The 19690-nt window shown below is 43.2% G+C and overlaps 1 protein-coding gene across 10 annotated transcripts in view; it reads right to left on the minus strand.

Moving 5' to 3' along the window:
• disp1 (dispatched homolog 1 (Drosophila)) overlaps window positions 1-19690 on the minus strand; it is a 513892-nt gene that overhangs the window by 268155 nt on the left and 226047 nt on the right. For 3 of the 10 annotated variants that reach the window (XM_073056151.1, XM_073056145.1, XM_073056147.1), the window contains one exon: window positions 12545-12642. The exons of the other annotated variants lie outside the window; for them this stretch is intronic. The gene's annotated coding sequence lies outside the window, so the exon portion shown is untranslated. The remainder of the gene's footprint in view (window positions 1-12544; window positions 12643-19690) is intronic. 10 annotated transcript variants of the gene reach the window in all.

Genomic DNA, 19690 nt, shown 5'->3' on the forward strand with positions numbered 1-19690 from the left:
TGCTTGATGCTCACTGTCATCCCAGCACTTCCCTACTTTACCTAACCATAGAATACATCAAGCTAACTCATCAAGATTATTTTAACAGCACTTCCTGCCGCTGCAAGAAACGCAATCACTTCATGTGCCAGGCTGACCTTATTACAGAATCCTGTACCTGTCACCATCACAGAGAAACATCACATTGAACAGAATGATGAACAAATGATGAAGGAAAAGAAACTTACAGTTAGCCAGAAACATAAAAAGCAGCACAAGTTCTTATATTTAAAAAAGTGAGCATGGAGATTAATGATATGAAATATGATTGAAGCTGAAATGAACAGGCTATCTTATGAGTAGAGGTTGGATAGGCTTGGATCGGCTTGTCTCCAATGGAGTTCAGAACTTGACTGAAAGACAGGATCCTAAAGGATCTTGACAGGGAGGATTTGGGAAAGGATGCTTTCTCCTGTGGGAGAATCTAGAACTAGGGTGCCACTATTTAAAAGGGGTCATCAATTTAGGGTTCCTCAAAGAAGATTCTTTGACTGTTTATAAGGCAGAGTAATGAACTTTTGACAAGTAACGGGTTGAAAAATTACTGGGAGAAGCTGGGAACTGACAAGTTAAAATACAATCATTTTTTTGAATGATGGAGCAGACAAGGGATTAAGTGGCCTACTCATGCTACTAATTCCTATTCAAATACATGTTCATAACCAGGTCATCATCACCTTCCCATAGCAAATATTCTACGAACACTAACCAACACCATTAAAAATTAGTCTACTGATGACCCCTTCCCAAGACTTGCAAATCCCACTAACACTCAGCCACAGGGCTGAGAAATCCAGTAGACATACCTGAGCAATTTTCAGCTCGATGCAACAGCTTAATGGTTAATAGGACTCAAATAACCTTAATATTAAATAAATACATTTACAGTGGCAATCTATCAAACTGAACACCACTTAATCAAATGCAATTTGACATCTGAACTTGCTGAACTTACTAGTGCTTACAGATATAATTACCTCTGCAAACAGAACAAAAGGACATTAAAAACCTATATAACTAAAATTAACTTTTTATCATTTTTTGAAATTGGGAATTTGTGGTTAAGATAAATGACAACCAACTACAAAAAAGAGGGTTTAACTCTGTAGTCCTGCAGGGGGTTCAGTCCTGGTACATCATCATATTACAGGACTTGTGACCTCAAAATTATATCCAAATACTTTTCTTGAATTACTAGTGAACAAACTTAATCGGGGCAACAGAACTGCGTCTCTGCCCATGTGATTTCTTTCATTACCTACATCCAGATGACAAACAAGAGATTTTGCACAAATAGCACAGAAATAGCCCATCAGCCTAACTTGTCCGTGCTGACCAAAATGTCCTATTTGCCTGTGTTTAGCCCATATCCCTCAAAGTCTTCCCTGTCCACATAACTATACAAATGTCTTACATTGCAATTATACCTGCTTCTATGGCTCCATTTTCCATCCGACACTTTGCACCACATTCCTACCACCCTGTGTGTGGAAAAATTAGCCCTCAAGTCCCTTTTAAATCTTTTCCCTCTGGCCTTGAACATCTGTCCTCTAGTTGTGGATCTCCTTAGCCTGGGAAAAAGATTATGACCATCCAACTCATCTATGCCTTTCATGATTTTATATAACTCTGTAAGGTTGCCCCTCAGCCTCCTTTGTTTCAGGGAAATAAGTCCCAGGGTATCCACTCCCTCCTTATAATTCAAGCTTAAATACAAATTTTCTAGTGAAAGCAATGTCACAAGCATTAAGTGTCATGGATTAACAACTTGAGAATGTATGACATCTCAGTGCAGAATAAGGAGAAGAAGCAAGAAAAATAAATAAATAAATATAGTGTATGTACATTGAATAGATTTAAAATTTGTATAGCAAATGAACAGTCATATTTTTGAAGCGAGATGAGTCAATTGACTTTAAGACAATACAAGTTCAAAATGCAACTATACTTCACTAGGAGATTGAAGATATTTGGTATGTCAACAAAATCACTGAAAACTTCTATAGATGTACCATGGAGAGCATTCTGACAGGCTGCATCAGTGTCTGGTATGGGTAGGCGGCTACTGCACAGGACCGAAAGAAGCTGCAGAGGGTTGTAAATTTAGTTGGCTCCATCTTGGGTACTAGCCTACAAAGTACCCAGGACATCTTTAAGGAGCGGTGTCTCAGAAATGCAGCGTCCATTATTAAGGACCTCCAGCAGTCAGGACGTGTCCTTTTCTCATTGTTGTCATCAGGTAGAAGGTACAGAAGCCTGAAGGCACACACTCAGCAATTCAGAAACAGCTTCTTCCCCTCTGCCATCTGATTCCTAAATGGACATTGAACCCATGAACACCACCTCACTTTTTAAATATATATTATTTCTGTTTTTGCACAATTTTTAATCTATTCAATGTACATATACTATATTTATTTATTTATTTGTCTACTATATTATGTACTGCATTGAACTGCTGCCGCTGTGTTAACAAATTTCACACAAATAAACCTGATTCTGATTCTGAAAATGGATAAATGGGTCTACCAATGTGTAGAGAGAAATATAATGAAAAGAAGCAGCATTCTCTTCATGCACTCAATCTACATTTCTCAGCCTCAGTAGAGCAGCTAACAAAATCAAAGAACCTCTTCTTACCCCTCTCATCAAGCAGAAGATATACAACTCTGAAAGTACATTCTACTAGGCTCCAGGGCAGTTTCTATTCACTTGTATAAAACTACTGAAAAACCCCTTATATGAGATGAATTCTTGACTACAAAATCTAGCTTGTCATGGCCTTACCTTGTCTACCTTACTGTCTGTCTGCACTGCACTTTCTCTGCAATTTTAACATCTATATTCTGCATTCTATTATTGATTTCCCCCTTGTACTACCTCAATGTACTCATGTAATGTAATGATCTCTCTAGACTGCATGCAGCTCAATACTTATAACCATATAACCATATAACAATCACAGCACGGAAACAGGCCATTCCGGCCCTCCTAGTCCGTGCCGAACTCTTAATCTCACCTAGTCCCACCTACCCGCACTCAGCCCATAACCCTCCACTCCTTTCCTATCCATATACCTATCCAATTTTACCTTAAATGACACAACTGATCTGGCCTCTACTACTTCTACAGTAAGCTCATTCCACACAGCTATCACTCTCTGAGTAAAGAAATACCCCCTCGTGTTTCCCTTAAACTTTTGCCCCCTAACTCTCAAATCATGTCCTCTCGTTTGAATCTCCCCTACTCTCAATGGAAACAGCCTATTCACGTCAACTCTATCTATCCCTCTCAACATTTTAAATACCTCGATCAAATCCCCCCTCAACCTTCTACGCTCCAATGAATAGAGACCTAACTTGTTCAACCTTTCTCTGTAACTTAAGTGCTGAAACCCTGGTAACATCCTAGTAAATCGTCTCTGCACTCTCTCTAATTTATTGATATCTTTCCTATAATTCGGTGACCAGAACTGTACACAATATTCCAAATTTGGCCTTACCAATGCCTTGTACAATTTTAACATTACATCCCAACTTCTGTACTCAATGCTCTGATTTATAAAGGCCAGCGTTCCAAAAGCCTTCTTCACCACCCTATCTACATGAGACTCCACCTTCAGGGAACTATGCACTGTTATTCCTAGATCTCTCTGTTCCACTGCATTCCTCAATGCCCTACCATTTACCCTGTATGTTCTATTTGGATTATTCCTGCCAAAATGTAGAACCTCACACTTCTCAGCATTAAACTCCATCTGCCAACGTTCAGCCCATTCTTCTAACCGGCATAAATCTCCCTGCAAGCTTTGAAAACCCACCTCATTATCCACAACACCTCCTACCTTAGTATCATCAGCATACTTACTAATCCAATTTACCACCCCATCATCCAGATCATTTATGTATATTACAAACAACATTGGGCCCAAAACAGATCCCTGAGGCACCCCGCTAGTCACCGGCCTCCATCCCGATAAACAATTATCCACCACTACTCTCTGGCATCTCCCATCTAGCCACTGTTGAATCCATTTTATTACTCCAGCACTAATACCTAACGACTGAACCTTCTTAACTAACCTTCCATGTGGAACTTTGTCAAAGGCCTTGCTGAAGTCCATATAGACTACATCCACTGCCTTACCCTCGTCAACATTCCTCGTAACTACTTCAAAAAATTCAATAAGGTTTGTCAAACATGACCTTCCACGCACAAATCCATGCTGGCTACTCCTAATCAGATCCTGTCTATCCAGATAATTATAAATACTATCTCTAAGAATACTTTCCATCAATTTACCCACCACCGATGTCAAACTGACAGGTCTATAATTGCCAGGCTTACTTCTAGAACCCTTTTTAAACAATGGAACCACATGAGCAATACGCCAATCCTCCGGCACAATCCCTGTTTCTAATGACATCTGAAAGATCTCCGTCAGAGCTCCTGCTATCTCTACACAAACTTCCCTCAAGGTCCTGGGGAATATCCGGTCAGGACCCGGAGATTTATCCACTTTTAAATTTCTTAAAAGCGCCAGTACTTCCACCTCTTTAATTGTCATAGGTTCCATAACTTCCTTACTTGTTTCCCACACCTTACACCATTCGATATCCTTCTCCTTAGTGAATACCGAAGAGAAGAAATCGTTCAAAATCTCTCCCATCTCCCTCGGCTCCACACATAGCTGACCACCCTGATTTTCTAAGGGACCAATTTTATCCCTCACTATCCTCTTGCTTTTAATATAACTGTAGAAGCCTTTCGGATTTACTTCCACCTTATTTGCCAAACCAAACTCGTAACTTCTTTTAGCTTTTCTAATCTCTTTCTTAAGTTTCCTTTTACATTCTTTATATTCCTCGAGCAATTCCTTTACTCCATGCTGCCTATATCTATTGTAGACATCCCTCTTTTTTCGAACCAAGTTTCTAATATCCCTTGAAAACCATGGCGCTTTCAAACCTTTAATCTTTCCTTTCAACCGAACAGGAACATAAAGATTCTGTACCCTCATAATTTCACCCTTAAATGACCTCCATTTCTCTATTACATCCTTCCCATAAAACAACTTGACCCATTCCACTCTCTCTAAATCCCTGCGCATCTCCTCAAAGTTAGCCTTTCTCCAATCAAAAATCTCAACTCTAGGTCCAGTCCTGTCCTTCTCCATAATTATATTGAAGCTAATGCTATTGTGATCACTGGACCCGAAGTGCTCCCCAACACATACATCTGTCAGCTGACCTATCGCATTCCCTAACAGGAGATCCAACACTGCCCCATCTCTAGTCGGTACTTCTATGTATTGTTGCAAAAAGCTATCCTGCACACATTTCACAAACTCTAAACCATCCAGCCCTTTTACAGAATGAGCTTCCCAATCTATGTGTGGAAAATTAAAATCTCCCACAATCACCACCTTGTGTTTACTACAAATATCTGCTATCTCCTTACACATTTGCTCTTCCAACTCACGCTCCCCATTAGGTGGCCTATAATACACTCCTATCAGTGTTACTACACCTTTCCCATTCCTCAATTCCACCCAAATAGCCTCCCTAGAGGAGCTCTGTAATCTATCCTTCCAAAGCACCGCCATAAGATTTTCTCGGACAAGCAATGCAACACCTCCTCCTCTGGCCCCTCCTACTCTATCACACCTGAAGCAACTAAATCCAGGAATATTTAGTTGCCAATCACACCCTTCCTGCAACCATGTTTCACTAATAGCTACAACATCATAATTCCATGTATCAATCCACACTTTAAGCTCATCCACCTTTCTTACAATGCTCCTAGCATTAAAATAGATACATTTAAGATACTCTCCACCTCCTCCTCTCTTTTCATCCCTAGCAATGCATTCAAATTTATTATCCTTTTCTTTCTTCTCCCCTACAACTTCGGGCTGAGCGCATCCCTCCTCCATCACCTGCCTGTCCTCCCTCACACACGGTCTACTTACTTGCTCTACTGGTGAACTAACCTCCTCTCCCATAGTTTCCTCAAATTGATTTCCGCCCCCCCATCTTACTAGTTTAAAGTCTGCCCCGTAGCCCTAGCAAACCTCCCCGCTAGGATATTGGTCCCCCCAGGATTCAAGTGTAACCCGTCCTTCTTGAACAGGTCACGCCTGCCCCAGAAGAGGTCCCAATGATCCAGAAACTTGAATCCCTGCCCCCTGCTCCAATCCCTCAACCACGCATTCATCCTCCACCTAATTCCATTCCTACTCTCACTGTCGCGTGGTACAGGCAGTAATCCCGAGATTACTACCTTTGCGGTCCTTCTTCTTAACTGCCTTCCTAACTCCCTATACTCTCGTTTCAGGACCTCTTCCCCTTTCCTACCTATGTCATTGGTACCTACATGTACCACGACCTCTGGCTCCTCACCCTCCCACTTCAGGATATCTTGGACGCGATCAGAAACGTCCCGGACCCTGGCACCAGGGAGGCAAACTACCATCCGGGACTCCCGATCACCTCCACAGAACCGCCTGTCTGAACCCCTGACTATCGAGTCCCCTATTACTATGGTCCTCTTTCTTCTATCCCTACCCTTCTGAGCTACAGGGTCGTCCTCTGTGCCGGAGGCCCGGCCACTGTCACTTCCTCCAGGTAGGCTGTCCCCCCCAACAGTACTCAAACATGAGTACTTATTGTCAAGGGGTACAGCCACTGGGGTACTCTCTAGTACCTGCCCCTTCCCCTTCCTGATCGTGACCCACCTATCTGCCTCCCGTGGCCCCGGAGTGACCACCTGCCTGTAACTCCTCTCTATCACCTCCTCACTCTCCCTGACCAGGCGAAGGTCATCGAGCTGCAGCTCCAGTTCCCTCATTCGGTCCCTCAGGAGCTGCAGTTCGGCGCACCTGGCGCAGATGTGGACGTCCGGGAGGCTCGGAGACTCCAGAATCTCCCACATCCGACACCGAGAACAACAAGCTGCCCTCACACTCATACTTCCCGAATAACTGAAAATAACAAGAACTAAAAGATAAGCCTACTGTGCCCTCTTCCGCCTAAGCCCTCTGAGCCCAAGCCCTACACTCTGCTCCCGACTCACTCCTCTACCCGCAAACGAAGCTGCCCGCTGCTTAAGGCTGCGTTCTTTTTATATCTTCCCTCCTTCCCAGGCCTCCTTCACGCGCCTGCGCAGTCCCGCCTCTCAGAACTCCGATCTGAGAAGCAATTTGAAAATGGCCGCCGCCGCACTTCTTCTCAAAGCCTCGCTGTCCTCTTCCAAAAGAGAACTACCTCACTCCTTCTCTCCTTTTTATATCTTCCCTCCTTCCCAGGCCTCCTTCACGCGCCTGCGCAGTCCCGCCTCTCAGAACTCCGATCTGAGAAGCAATTTGAAAATGGCCGCCGCCGCACTTCTTCTCAAAGCCTCGCTGTCCTCTTCCAAAAGAGGAATGTATCTCATTGTGACAACAATAAACCAATTAACCAAATTTACCAATTCAGAGAAGGGACTAAGCCCAAACTTACTATAGTGTGAGGGAGTCTCCACATGTCTGCCACTCAGGGGGTAGATAAGCTCCACAAACCCACCTGGTTCATTGATATCCCTCAGAGATACTTCATTGGGTTCATTTATGGGATACAGAAAGTGTAGTACCTTCCTTGCCTAGCTTGGTCTATACTGACTCCAGACCTGCTCTCTTGGTTCACAGTTAGCAGTCTCCTGAAATGCCACACACTGAGTTTTAGGGGGACTAGGTAAACAGTAAATGCTGGCTTTTCTGCTATCATCTATCCATACTCCAGCAATGAATTTTAAAAATGACTTTGAGCACTAGTGATTGTGCTGCCTTTACTCCCATAATGAGATGATAAAGCAATTGGTCTATTTTGTTTTTTTTTAAATAGGGAAGAAAGATGGGATCATCTTTTGTGCAGACATGCTTCCAGTATAGATAGGTTAATAAGGAAAGTCCAAGTGGAATTCTCCATCTTATTGATGTCCTTACCACCTGTCACGGGTCCAGAGTGCGAATGGTATATTTTCACACTCAGCTGAGCCAATAGGTAAAGTGCCAACACAGAATACATTGCTGTCCTCGTTACTATCAGTGTTTTTTCAAGTTAAATTACCATATATGCTCCTGGGGTGGATCAATCACATGCAGCCAATCAATATGACAGGAGACAGACAGACACACACACACACACACACACACACACACACACACACACACACACACACACACACACACACACACACACACACACACACACACACACACACACACACACACACTTGATAAATACAGACAATAAGGGGCCAGTTAGTTTAATATGTCAGTAGGTTTAGGCTAGGGTTAAATTGAAGATTTGCTGGGTGGTGCAGCTCGAAGGGCCAGAAGGGCCTATTCCGCACTGTACCTCTAAATAAATAAATAGATAGAAATGTACAATTGGTGTAATTGAATGGCAGATGGTCAACACAGCCTCGATGAGCTGAAGGACCTGTTTTCGTATTATATCACTCTATGATGTTATGATGGTGTGCCTAGAAAAAAAATAATGGAAATCCAATAAAGTCAGCATGTGTTTTTCATTTTTTGCAAAACGTAGGAGTTTAATCAGCCCATTGTCTATTTAGTCTCTGAGCATGCCCATCAGTACTAATCCCTCACTGATCTCCTCTGTGATCTATTCTCTCACACAACATCAACACATCCAATTCACCCACACAAGGCACAATTTACTGACCTTAACCACCAGCATGTCATTGGGATGTAGAAGTCACCTTGAGCAAACAGTGGAATCCTACACTGTCCTTCCTTCCTTCTTCTTGTTTTACGGTGGTTGGCACCCAGCTTAATGGGGCATTACCGCCACCTTCTGCTCCGGAGTGTGGATCAGACGATAGACTTACATTCTAAATCCCTTCACCCATTCACACACACACACATACCCTAATCTACACTTTATCCTTCCTTCTTTGGCATCCTAGTACACTATTCCTGAGTATCCATCATATCCTTTTTAAAAAAACCCTGTCTCCCTTAAGAAAGCTAAAAGTACCCTGACCTGTGTCCTCTCACCCATGCTCAGTACCCCTTTTAATGCGAAATCCTGCACCCCCAATTCCCTTAGATTAATTCTCATCATCTCTCTCTGTATCCCATACTTCCTGAAACCCAGAATTACATGTTCTACTGACTCCTCTTCCTGACATTCCTCACACAATCCTGTCTGGTGTTTCCCTATCATTTTCAATGTTTTGTTTAGTGCACAGTGCCCTGGCCTTAACCTAGTCCACACAGTTTCGTCTCTTCTGTATCCACTGCCTACCCCAGTACCTGTAACACTCTTTTATATTTGATATAAATGCCTCCCTTTCCCCTCTTTCTTGCCACATTTGGATGATTCTTTCCCAGAATACACTGTCACCAGGAAAATGTACATACTCTACACCAACAGCTCCACCACTGTGCTACCTCACAAAAAAGATGGATAAAGAAGAAACATTGACTGTGTATGTAAGTGTAAGATGGAGGACAGAAAAATATTTAATTTTATACACTTTATTGGTGCACTTGATTTCCTTTTCAAAAGGGAAATCATGTTTAAAGGACAACCACCTGTGGTAGACAAAGGGGAACCATTGGATGTATTATTCTTCAAGTTGCAGAATGCAACTGATAAAATGCTGTAACAAAGGTTATTGCAGTAAAATGAAGGCTCATGGTGTCGGTGGAAGATTGGTTGGCTAACAGGAAAGCAAAGTATAAATGATCTTTTTGTAGTTGGTAAGATGACAGGAATGGTATACCGCAGGATTCGTGCAATTCACATCTCTTACTATTTATGTAAATGACTGATGAAAACACTGTAGGTGTGGTAGCTATATTAGGTAGGTAATAATTTATAAGAAGTACATAAACAGATTACAGTGGTACACTGAAAGGTTTAGTAAGTGCACAGAACTCTATCAAAACAAGGGAAAATATGAAATTTTGTTTTGACAGGAAAGAGCATAGCATTTTAATTATGAAGTGCTGTGAGATGATCTGGACCTGCATTGTTTGCCAAATGTTCAGTGCACAGGTAAGGAACAGTCACTGAACATCATGGCTTATTGTGAGGGGAGTTGGTTGCCAAGTGAGGAGGCTACTCCTTAGTAAAATGTATAAGCTAATGGCGATTCTAAACCTGGTGCACTGTGCAAGATATCGGCCTCAACTTAGTGATGTGAATGCACTGGAGGCAGTAAATAGAAAGTTCACTAAACTCATAACTGGAATGGGTCAGTTGTCTTATGTGTAAAATTTGGACAGGCTAGGCTTGTATCTACTGAAGGCAAGAACAATGTGAGAGGATTCAATTGCAACATAACAGATCCTCACAGTTTTTGACACAATGGATATGGGATGTAGGGAGGATGTTTCTTCAGAGGGAAAAACTAGAACTGTTTAAAAATAAGGGGTCATCCCAGTTAAGAGAGGGGTGAGGTGACATCGTTTTCTTTCAAAGGGTCATGAGCCTTTAACCCACATTTCCTCAAAGAAGCAGAAGTCTCCAAATATCTTTAAGGCAGAGTTTGATAGGTTCTTAATGTGCAAGGAGGTGTAAGGCTCCTATGAATAGTAGTGAAAGTAGTTATCATCTTACTTTATGGCACAGCGAGTCTAAGGACCGAAGTGACCCACTCCTATTGCTAACTTATATGTTCAAAATACAGATGATTTATAAATTATTTTGCAATTCATTTCATATTCTTTTACAAACAAAGAAAAATATACACAACATATGCTGAATATCTCAGATGGCAACGAGGTGGTATACAGGGATGAGATTGATCAGCTAGTTCAATGATGTTGCAATCACAACCTCATACTGAATATCAGCAAAACCAAGGAATTAATTGTGGATTTCAGGAAGATTAGGTCAGGAGAATACACACCAGAACTCAGTGAAGGGTCAGTGGTGAAAAGAGTGAGTAGTTTCATGTCCCTGAGCATCAACATCTTGAAGGAACTATCCTCAACCCAACACATTGGTGCAGTCATAAGGCAGGCCAGCAGCTCAACTTTGTTTGGAAATTTGAGGAGATTTACTAGCACCAAAGGCTCTTGCAAATTTCTATAGATGCATGGTGGAAGGCATCCTGTGGGTTGCAGACACAGCCACCTCCATCATGGGCACAAACATCCCCACCATTGAGGATATCTTCACGAAGTGGCATCTCAAGAAGGCAGCATCCATCACTAAGGACCCTCACTCATCATCTTTGGTGTGCCATCTTCTTATTACAAACATTAGGAAAAAGGAACAAGAGCCTGAAGACCCAAACTCAATATTTTATGAATAGCTTCTTCCCCTCTACAATCAGATTTCAGAACAGTCCATGAACACCAACTCACTGTCTTTTACACTACTTATATAATTTAGTAACTTCAGCAATTTTTATGTTTTATACTATACTGCTGGAAAGCAACAAATTTCACTACATACTTCAGTGGTAATAAACCCAGTTCTGATTCAATAATTCAGGAGCAGATTCTTCCCACCTGCCATCAGATTTCTGAACAGTCCATGTATACTATTTTGTTATTTCCTTTTCTTTTGTACTATTCATTTATTTTGTAATTTGTAGCTTTTTTTGTGTCTTCGCACTGTACTGATGCTGCAAAACAACAAATTTCACATCATACAAGCCTGATTCCGATTCATCCCATAGTATCCTCTGCCAGTGTGTGCTGCTCAATGTCTAATCACTCGGGCCAAACTAACAGGCTCTTTATGTCCTGATTCAGCAAGTTCAAGAAAGCAGCAACTGTGGGCAGAAGATCTGTATCAGCAATTCCCAGATCAATTTTTCAGGACAATTACCAAAGCTCAAAAAGATAGAATATTTTATTTAGGCACTCAGCTGAGATAAATGCATCAATATTTGCAAACTGCGGACCAAGATCATATGATTAAACATTACATTACCCAATAACCTGGAATACATCCAGTGCTTGCAACCTCACATTCATTTTATGAATGTCCCTGCGCCAAAGCATAAAACTTGGCTTCCCTTGAGTTCAGTGAGTTCACAGGATAACAGACCCAAACCAGACCAGACTCCACCTGTCGTTTAGGATGGAGCAGGTAAACCAGAGAAATGGGAACTCTTTTCATTCAGCTGGCGAAGGAGGAGAGATCCAACAGACATGTCTACAATTATGAAGGGCAAAAATAAGTTAATGGTTAACAACTAGAAGACACAAATCTAAGATCAGCACCACATGGCAGAAAAGACTGTTTTAAAAATTACAACTGTGGAATTTCGAATGAAGTGAGGAATTCGAATAAAGAAATTTAAATAACACCTCAAAGGACTGGCAAAGCACAATGGGCTAAAACTCTTCTTTGTAATGTTTGACGTGGAATGTCTTTATGCAAACTTGGTAAACAAAAATAGTGTCAGTAACATAAGTGGGAGCCGATAATGCTGTCAGCATAGCCAACAAGGGTGGCATAAAATGTCCGCTACTCACATGCACGCAGTCCACCAGGGTTCTCAAATCCGATCATCATATGATGATTTCAGGTAGATTATGGATTATGGACTTCAGTAGTGAGACAGATGGACATACTGTGAAGGAAGGAATAAGAGATACTGCTGAGGAACAGAATACCTGTCAGATCGCCGGCAGGTGGTAAGAGTGGGCTCCCTCACCTCTGCCCCTCTGACCCTCAACACAGGAGCCCCTCAGGGCTGTGTCTTAAACCCTCTCCTTTACCCTCTGTATACTCATGACTGTGTCACCACCCACAGCTCCAATCTGCTAATTAAATTTGATGATGACACTACACTGATTGGCCTAATCTGAAACAAAATAATGAGGCAGCCTACAGAGAAGAAGTCATCACTCTGAGACAGTGGTGTCAAGATAATAACTTCTCCCTCAATGTCGCAAAAATAAAGGAGCTGTTTGTGGACTACAGGAGGAATGAAGACAGGCTAACCCTTATTGACATCAATGGATCTGGGGTTGAGAGGGTGAACAGCTTTAACTTCCTCGGCATAAACATCACCGAGGATCTCACGTGGTCTGTACATACTGGCTGTGTGGTGAAAAAGCACAACAGTGCCTCTTTCACCTCAGACAGTTGAGAAAGTTTGGTATGGGGCCCCAAATCCTAAGAACTTTCTATAGGGGCACAACTGAGAGCTTCCTGACTGGCTGCATCACTGCCTGGTATGGGAGCTACCTCCCTTAATTGCAGGACTCTGCAGAGAGTGATGCAGACAGCCCAGCGCATCCATAGATGTGAACTTCCCACTATTCAGGACATTTACAAATACAAGAGTGTAAAAAGGGCCTGAAGGATCATTAGGGACCCAAGTCACCCCAACCACAAACTGTTCCAGCTGTTACCATCTGGGAAACGGTACTGCAACATAAAAGCCAGGACCAACAGCTCCAGGACATCTTCTTCCACCAGGCCATCAGACTGATTAATTCATGCTGACGCAACTGTATTTCTCTGCTATATTGTCTATACTGTTGTACATAATATTTATTATAAATTACTGTAATTACATATTGTACATTTAGACAGAGACGTAAAGATTTTTACTCTTCGTGTATATGAAGGATGTAAGAAACAAAGTCAATTCAATTCAAGCTACAAAATGAGAGAAACTGGAGAAGATGCTCAAAAGTATTAAAAGGTTACATTAAATTAACAATATGACACGCATGATATTTGAGATGAGAAAAACAGACCATATATTGCATTTATTCTCCAATCTATTCTCAGATGCTCCAGTCTTTTATTTTGTTGTACTAAATTACAATGACATTCCTATAATAGTGCACATATATTCCATCTAATAAAGCTCATCGGCTCTTTAGTTGACTAGTTGTTGTTGTACATTAGGCAATTGTCTTATATATGAAACTGCAGAATTGTTATGTGTAGACAGGATAACGGGTGCTTGGGAAGAGGGATACAAGAAAGCAATTCAAATACAGAAAGAGTGATGATGTTATGAATCATGATAGGCGGTGGGGTGAAGATACGTCTCTACCAAAGGAGGTGTAAGGCACTCCTTCCCTCTGCTAGCCTGCAGGTCACTCTTGGGCAGGCAAGGTGTAACAACTGCTTAACCCCCCTCCCCAGATCAGGGTCACGTGAAGCTATGGGAGTAGATGGCAGATTGTTGTATGAGCAGCTGGCGCATATGACGAGTCATGGTCATGCAACCACTGACACCAGGCAGGTAAACTCTGAAGAGAATTGATAATGGCTGCAGTCACCTGTCTTGTAAAGAGGCTGCCCAGAAGAAGGCAATGGCAAACCACTTCTGTAGAAAAATTTGTCAAGAACAATCATGGTCATGGAAAGACCATGATTGCCCACATCTCATGACATGGCACCTAACAAACAAACAATGAATCATGAAACACAGGTTGTCCGTAATGAATATTTGCAAGACTTGCCACAGAATAACCTCCTGCAACACCAGTGTTATGTTGAGTTGTTAGTCTTGCCCCAGATTCAGGAGGTTCATGGTTCAAGACAGAATCAGATTTCTTATCACTGACTTGGATGATGATGTATTTGTTGTTTAGCAGCAAGAGTATAGTGTAGACATAAAATTACTATGAATTACAGAAGTAAATAATTACTGCAGAACAAAAGGACCAATGAAGTATCCATCACGAGGAGGTACCTGGTGTCCCTATCCCAGTCATTTCCACAACTCTGGGATTCTCTCTCCACCGTCTGTAATGGCCTTGTCCGCTGGATCGAGGCTTTCAATCACCGGTTCTTTGATGTTCTCACATTGTGCAAGGATCACTAGTCTACAGACCACAGAACCTGCCGTCTCCAACATCGGCAGGCCCAGACGTCTCCAGACCTCGATCCCTGATTCCAACCTCAATGGCTCTAACAATCCAGAGCAGATTCAAAGCCTTCAGTGCAGGTTCCAACAACCTCAGACATCTTCAGGCCGGATCTTCATGTGCTGCTACTGGAACCCCCATCCCTTTCCCCCACCACAACACTGCAAATCCATCTCTCTCAGATCCCACCACCAGCTCTTGGGTCCTCGGAGACGCCATTTTCCTCTCACCCCACTAACCCTAAAAACCCCAAACCTCCTTTCTCCTTAGACACTACCAACTACCCAGCTCTCATCCATGCCAAGTCTCCACTACTCCCTCTGACCTTCCCCTCTCTGAGGCAGAACATTCTGCCCTCAGTAAGGGCCTCAGCTTTGTCCCCATGCACCCACACCTCAGTGAGTTCTGCGCCCACCATGACGCTAAGCTTTTCTTCCGCCACCTCTGTCTTTGAGCCTACTACTTTGGCAAGGACTCTCCAGCCCACACTAATGACCCTTTTTCCTGTGTTCAAACCTCCTCCTCTTCCTGGACACCCCACCCTGGTCTTCTGCCTGCTTTGGACTTTTTCTTTGCCAACTACCGATGGGCCATCTGCCGTCTCGACTTCAACACTCCTCTCTCCATTTCCAACCTCACTCCTTCCAAATGATCTGCTCTGCACTCCCTCCGCACAAGTCCTAACCTCACGACCAAACCCGCAGGTAAGCAGGACGCTGTCGTAGTCTGGCGTACTGATCTCTACCTTGCTTAGGCCCAGCGACAACTCTCAGACACCTCCTCTTACTTACCTCTCGAACAGGTCCCCACTAAGGAGCACCAGGCCATTGTCTCCCATACCATCACTGACATTATTAGCTCTGGGAATCTTCCATCCACTGCCACCAACCTCATAGTTCCCACATCTCTTATTTCTACCTCGTAACCAAGATGCACAAATCTGCCTGTCCAGGTAGACGCATAGTTTCAGCTTGTTCCTACCCCACTGAACTCATATCTGCATACTTCGACTCTGTTTTATCTCCCCAGTTCAGTCCCTTCCTACCTACATCTGTGACACCTCACACATTCTGGATCTTTTCAACGATTTCAAGTTCCCTAGCCCTGAGCATCTTATTTTCACTATGGATGTCCAGTCCCTATACACCTCCATTCCCCCACCAGGAAGGCCTCAAAACTCTGTTTCTTTGACACCAGACTCAACCAGCTCCCCTCCACCACCACTCTCCTCCGTCTAGTGGAACTTGTCCACACTCTTAATAATTTCAACTTTGGCTCCTCCCTCTTCCTTCAGACAAAAGGTGTAGCCATGGGCACTCACGTGGGTCCCAGCTATGCCGGCCTTTTTGTCAGCTACATGGAACAGTCTATGTTGCAAGCTTACAATGGTGACTGTCCCCAATTTTGCCTACGCTATATTGACAACTGCCTTAGTGTTGCATCATGCACCCATGCAGAGCTTGTTGACTTCATCCACTTGCCTCCAACTTCTGCCCTGCCCTCAAATTTACCTGGTACGTTTCCGACATCTCCCTCTACTTTCTCGATCTCTCTGTCTCTATCTCTGGAAACAGCTTATCTACTGATGTTTATTATAAACCCACTGACCCTTACAGCTACCTGGACTATACCTCTTCCCACCCTGTTACTTGTAAATACGCCATCCCTTTCTCTCAATTCTTCCATTTCCACCACATCTGCTCTCAGGATGAGGCTTTTCATTCCAGAATGAAGCAGATGTCCTCCTTCTTCAAAGAAAGGGGTTTCCCTTCCTTCACCATCAACACTGCCCTCAACCACATCTCTTCCATTTCATGCATGTCTGCTGTCACCCCATCCTCCCATCTCCCTAAAGGGATACTGTTCCTCTTGTCCTCACCTACCATCTCCAATGGGATCCCACCACCAAGCACATCTTTTCCTCCCCTCTACTCTGCTTTCTGCAGGGGTCGCTCTCTACATGACTCCCTTGTCTATTCGTCCCTCCCCACTGATCTCCCTCCTGGCACTTATCCTTGCAAGTGGAACAAGTGTACACCTGCACCTACACCTCCTCCCTCACTAGCATTCAGGGCCCCAAAAAGTCCTTCCAGATGAGGTCGAGTCTGATGGGGTCATATACTCTGTGTCGGTGCTCCTAGCGTGGCCTCCTGTATATCAGTGAGACCCGACATAGATTGGGAAACGGCTTCGCCGAGCACCTATGCTCAGTCCAGTAAAAAGAGTGTGCCCTCCCAGTGGCCACTCATTTTAATTCCATTCCCATATGTCAGTCCATGGCCTCCTCTACTGTTGCGATGAGGCCACACTCGGGTTGGAGGAACAACACCTTATATTCTGTCTGAGTACCCTCCGACCTGATGGCATGAACATCGAGTTCTTGAACTTCTGGTAATGCCGCCTCTCCTTTCACCATTTCCTATCCCCTTGTCCCTCTCTCACCTCATCTCCTTGCCTGCCCATCACCTCCCTCTGGTGCTCCTCCCCCTCCTTTTCTTTCTTCCACGGCCTTCTGTCCTCCATTTAGATTCCCCCTTCTCCAGCTTGCATCTCTTTCACCAATCAACTTCCCAGCAATTTACTTCACCCCTCCCCCTCCTAGCTTCACCTACCACCTTGTGCTTCTCCCTCCCTTCCCTCCACCTTTCAACTCGACTCCTCATCTTGTTTTCTCCAGTCCCGCTGAAGCATCTCAGCCTAAAACCTCGAGTGCACTCTTTTCCATAGATGCTGCCTGGCTTGCTGAGTTCCTCAGCATTCTGCGAGTCAAGCTAGCGAGGATGCAGAGGGTGCTTCAAGGATTAGGGCCAAACACAGATAACTTGGACTAGCAAGGAGGATGTTGTGGTCAGCATAGATCTGTTGGGCTGAAGGGCCTGTTTGCCTGTTTTATTACTATAAGGCAGCAAAAATTCAAATGACTCCATGAAGCATTCAAGTTTCCCAGAAACACAATTGCATTTACATCAGTGAAACAAACTGCATACATCATAGCTTAAGAATTTGAAAACAGCTTACAAAAGAAAACATCAGCCATGACTTCACACAATGTACTCACTTCCAACTTGTGACTGAACCAACAGATGAACAACATTAAAAAAAAGCCAGGACATACCAAAAGGAACATTCATTTGTCACACAGCTTAACTGGTCAGACACTGTAATCCATTCCCATCGTTCAACAACAGGCGATTTCTCTTCTCGGAGAAGCTGCCTTCGGAGCATAACAAATGAAACTAGAACTCAAATCCTCTTTTTGATGACCACAACTGTCCAACAACAATGAAAGCGGCACCATCTAAGCTGTTTTTTCCCAGTAGATGGTATTGTTTTCTTTACATTTACGTAGATGAACAAGTGAAAGAGATAAAGTGTATGAAGTAAAATTCTGCAGCAAATTGCCTTCCAAAATACAAAAATAAAACCAGCAATTCAGCATTTTCTTAAAATCAGCTCAAATAAAGATTTCGAGGACAGATGCAAAATTTTGGCTTATATAACACTCATCACTTCAAAAAAAAATCAGAAAGGGCCATTATAGACAAGCATGAAAAGTGAAATAAATTTTACTTAGCTCCCACAAGCAAAACAGAACATACTGGAAATACTCAACAGATTGGGCCAAATCTGCTGGAGGAGACTCAATAGTCAGAAATGAAAAGCAGACAGCAGAAACTCGTAAAGCTGCAGGGAGTGTGGAGGAGTGGGAAGTCTCTGGAAGGGTAAAACTGGGATAATGCTGTAAACAAGGTTATCTGGTCATTGGGAGCAGTTAGAGTGAGAATAGAAACAATTGAACATAGACAAAGGAAAAATTATTACGGGATTCCAGTAAAATGGCGGCAAGCTCGGGAGTCAACCTAATGTGTTTTTGTCTTTTTTATACGTCTTTTTTGAACATCATTTTTACAATTGCAGGACAATGCTGAAAATTAAGTACTTTGGGTCCAGTAGATGTAGCCCATCAGTGAGCTGCTCTTTGGCGGAGGAGCTGGACTTGGTGCAAACCATGTTACTGCCTGCTACAGGAAGGCATCGGAGTCGATACGCGAAGGCCGTGTGCAATCTAACTGTGTGTGATCGTCTAGGATGTTTCTCTTGCAAACACAAGACCCTGTGGACATTGATAATGTAAAATGCTGCAAGTCTGGTTCCCTTGTTTATTGGTAAGGTATGTGGCAGGGAGAGAGGCATGGCCTCGCACTAAGTCTCGAGCTGCGGCTTGCCTGTTGCAGCAGTCCAGGAGACGGTGTAGTTCGGCATCCATAATGAGATGGGGGTGGCCCATTGGCCCCTCCCATCAGTGCTGCCCTCCGGTGTTCACTAGTGGTAAGACAAGATGGATTGCATGCCTACATTCATTCGTGGACTGCTGAGAATTGCTTGTTCTTGCCAATTACACCCATGCACCATCAATTTATAGGACATGTCACTCAGGGACTTGGGCTATAATATATCTTTTTAAGTTTGTCTATATGCTTTACTGCTGTCTTATATATGCTATATGTGCCTTGTGTGATGTATGATCGTTGGTACTGTCCTCAGAGGAACACTGTTTCATTTGGCTGTGTTCAAGTATGGTTGAATGATACTTAAACTTGAACTTGACGATGCATGGCAGGAAGACCTGCGTTGCAGGTCATGCTCAGATAGCTTTATTAAACTGTATTATGTGCAGTTGTAGTATCACAATGCAGGAAAGATGTGGAAGTAATAGAAAGAGTGCAGAGGAAATTCACCCAGAATGTTCTCTGAAATGGAGGGCAGCTGTCAGCAGAGATAACT

This window comes from Hemitrygon akajei, chromosome 9 (assembly GCF_048418815.1).
Source record: "Hemitrygon akajei chromosome 9, sHemAka1.3, whole genome shotgun sequence".
Taxonomy (NCBI): domain Eukaryota; kingdom Metazoa; phylum Chordata; class Chondrichthyes; order Myliobatiformes; family Dasyatidae; genus Hemitrygon; species Hemitrygon akajei.